The 4,045-nt window shown below is 29.2% G+C and overlaps 3 pseudogenes; all 3 read left to right on the top strand.

Moving 5' to 3' along the window:
• Positions 1 to 516: 516 nt before the first annotated feature.
• On the top strand, positions 517 to 1,727 carry LOC146872160 (rab GTPase-activating protein 1-like; annotated as a pseudogene).
• Positions 1,728 to 1,923: 196 nt separating this feature from the next.
• LOC146872161 (rab GTPase-activating protein 1-like) lies at positions 1,924 to 3,008 on the top strand (annotated as a pseudogene).
• A 147-nt stretch (positions 3,009 to 3,155) lies between these two features.
• LOC146872162 (rab GTPase-activating protein 1-like) lies at positions 3,156 to 3,830 on the top strand (annotated as a pseudogene).
• The last annotated feature ends 215 nt before the right edge of the window (positions 3,831 to 4,045 follow it).

Consider the following 4,045-nt stretch of genomic DNA (forward strand, 5'->3'; position numbering starts at 1 on the left):
GTATTTATTTACCTCCATTGAATGTCGAATCGTACACCATAATGTTTCATTATGTTTTTTTATGGACTTTTAAGCTTAAAATATTAAAATTCTGTCTAAATAATTAGGGAGTTATATTATCACCATGTTCGAGTAATAATATAAATAGAGGCATTTCTCTTTGCCCTGTTTTCTTCCACTTTTATTCATTTTTTTACATAATATTTCATTTAATTCTAGCCAATTGAGCGTAATGCTTTATCTGGTTTTACAATGTGAATATAATATATAGAACACGTTCATTTCAGATATAAATATGTAGTTTAGTATTATTGTCAAGACTGTGGAGTCGGTAGCAGCGATGAATAGGAATTGTTGAGTTAACAAAGTACAATGAACGTTTCTAGCCAAACCAATGTTAAAAATTGTCAATAACAAAAATTTCGATGAGCTGCAATATAATCTTCATAAGGTATGAAAAGAGAGTTAATCATAAGAAAAATTACAAGATATATGATTATTTATTTACTCATTCAAATGTCTGAAGGTGTTAAGGGATGTTTCAATAATGGTGTGTAGAGATTAAAATGTAACGTATCCTGGTCCACAAACAGCTAAGAAAGGGGAGAGAGGAAATTTTATAAAGTTAGTTCCTGTATAAATGCTACAGAAATGCAAGACTTTATGAAACCAAATGATTTTAAAGAGGAGGAATGGTAGTATATGTATTTAATCTACGACTAAGCAGATTCAGGAGATTTGATATAGAAGTAAATTTAAACATAGCAAAAGGAAAATATGTTTGTTTTAGAATTATACAAATTACAGTATGATCAACAAAAATGCATAATTTTCAATCGTGTTACGTATCTGGGAGCTGTAGCAGTGAATGCACCAAAGTCATAAAGTGAAATAAAACGTAATATGAATATTTTTAATGCCGAACAATATCTTAAATTGGGTATCAACATTTCAGTCTTTGTACAAAGTAGATCCCAAGGAACTTTATAGGATAAAAATTCGATATGCTAAAGATGAAAATTGTAGTGGAAGTTCTTTTTTTAATTACGATATAATAAAACGTACTTTACCATTGATTAAAATACATAATTATCATGATTTGTCTAGTTTATACGATGTTGTCATTTAGCAAATAATTGCCCAATATGAAATACTATTAATTTCATTTTATACACGTGGAGAAAGTTCCGGACTTTGTCCCGCGTGCTTTGCTTTCATATGGTCTCATTGCAAAAACGTGGAAACTGCTATTTATCAATATCATGTTTTTAGATGTGATATACAAAGCGCAGTAAGTGTTATATTATAATTAATTTCATTGCTTTTCTCGATTACCACGAAATCCATTATTAATTAATCATTTGTAAGCAGGATGAACAAAAGTCAGATTCTTATTTTAAATCCTTCCACTGAACATAACGATCAATGATAAATTCATTAACCGTGATTGACCATAATAATTATGACTCAGGCGATGAAGCATTTAATTCTCATGTATTTATTCATGAAATTATCGTGGAAGTAAAGGAGGAAGATGGCAAAAATGAAGTAGTACAGTTCCTAAGGATAGGAAGTATTTCAAAGGTAGGATTAATTTAGTTACGCATAGTTGTTTGATTATACAACTAGTATCCAGTAAGCAACGGTGTATAATTATTGTAGATGAAACATTTATTGGTTTTCCTGATAACACTGTACATGAGGTGAAACATAGCAATATGCGTTAATTTGAAATGGTATACAATTTTAATATGACAATAAATTGATATATGATTGATATAAATAATTATACGACATCAAACCATTTCTTCTGCCTGTTTATCTACTAAATATTTTTAATAGACATGTATATCGTATTTATAATAGTTGTTGTTGTTACATCAAGTTAGCACTGACTCATCATTCCAGGATTGATTTTACCATATATGTGACCAGGGAGATCCAGCTAACCCAGTTTTGGAAACTCTTGATATAAAGGTATCAAGAGAGGACAAAATTTTCATTAAAATAGCAGCTCATTCAGTTATAAGAAGTACCAGCGAATTAGTTTGATTCGATTCTCCTGTTAAAGTATTTCCAAAAATGATAGATTTTGGTACTTTAATAAGAGATATTTAGTACAATAATTTTTCTTATGTCTAAAAACGTAAATTGCTTTTCACATCCAATAGTATTCTTATCATTACACAAATTATTATCATTATAAATTTTTTAAGACTGACTTTTTTAATACAGATAATATCTGGCGATGGAATTTCATTACGACGTACAAGGTATAGAAACATCAGAAGAATTGGTTAGGAACAGAAAAAATATTGCCCTTTAATGAGCTTCGACAATATGCGTCGTCACATAAAATCTCACGGTGAGAATAAATTCAGGTCTTTAAAATATTATGATATAATATTCAGATTTTATTATAATACAATGTAATAAAATTTCTATAATGTCAATAATATATATTTTTATTTATGCACCCATAGATGGAAATGAATAAATGTTATGCTGAGCAGGAGAGGTATCGAAAGATTTTTCTGCAGATGAATTGCCAAGCCCTGGAGACGTTGGAGGAAATGATAACAGTTCGATTTTTTAATATTACTTACAAAACAAGGAATTCATGGAACATAACGCATAGAGGTATGTCAACTTCTAAGTAATTGATTCAATTCCCAAGAGATGATGTACAAATATGGAACAATGATTACTAGGTTTATCATGTTAGATTAATTTCCCACCATACTACACCACTTTGCTTTTACCTTGTTAATGTGACATTATGTATGATATATAATGTAATGCGATATTGTTAACAAAACGTATATGAAGTAAATTAACAGAAATGTTACTGTGAATGTGTTATATGGAGGGACATAAACGAAATTATTCCAGTGCATGATTTTCTCAAAGGGACCGATGGTTTAGGCCAGGATTCTTTGAACAAAATACGTAAAGTTTATGCAGCATTTAAACTAGAAGTTGCATATTGCCAAAGTTTTATTTCATAAGTTGCTAGTTTATTGTAATTTTTGTAAATAATTAATTGAAGCAACCTAAACATTTTTGCATCATACATATATCATAATATTATCGATTAATTTTATTGCTTGATATAATTTGACATTAATTAACAAAATTTGCGCTTTTGCAAATGCCGGAAACAAACATTTGGCATCCTGATAAGGTGAAAGTACAATTACAGTATACGAGATTAATCTTAAGACAGATATGATAATCTTAACATGTAATTTTATCAATTGAAACGTTAGATAGAAGTTAGTCAAATCATTTTCATACCCAATACCGTGATATAAACATAACTTCTCTAATTATAGTTCATTAATACATTTCTCTCTTCAGGACCAACTTTCCGAACTTTATATACATTTCTGCATTCTTGGTGTTGAAACAGATATATTTGCAGCACAATGGTTATTGACTCTGTTTACAACGTGATTTCCATTGTATCTTGTATTCCACATTTTAAATGTTTTCCACTTTCAAGGACTCGACATTCTCTTCCATGTAACTTTATGTGCATTGTTTATAGTAAGTTGTTCTTCGCTTATACGTCTAGGTAAAATAATCATTTTATTATTGTAAATACGATTTTCTTTTGTAATCTATTTACTGTTATCCAAAAAGGAGTTATTACAAATGGATTTTGAAGGATTTTAAATTAGTTTAAAGTGCATTTACCTAACCATAGCAGAAATGTAGAAATACCACGTTATCTAATGGAACTGGCCTATTCCGTTACATTAAAGAAATTGGAGACATACGAAACAGAATTCATAATATTGAAATGTAACTTTATACATTATGCTTGAACGAATTAATTATGTATATAGATATTTATGAATATTTCTACAACACTTTCGAGCAATCATACTTGTTTTACACATTACTACAAAGCCAATATCTGCCAGTATGTATGTCATCTCTGAAAATACTGAATTGACGTCGCAAATATTAATTAATACTCGACTGAGGAAGAACCGAGATAGAATCAACAAGTAATCACTTTGTACATTCTATAAGTAAA

Source organism: Vespa mandarinia, unplaced genomic scaffold (genome assembly GCF_050613455.1).
Source record: "Vespa mandarinia isolate Hongniang unplaced genomic scaffold, ASM5061345v1 scaffold_29, whole genome shotgun sequence".
NCBI lineage: Eukaryota > Metazoa > Arthropoda > Insecta > Hymenoptera > Vespidae > Vespa > Vespa mandarinia.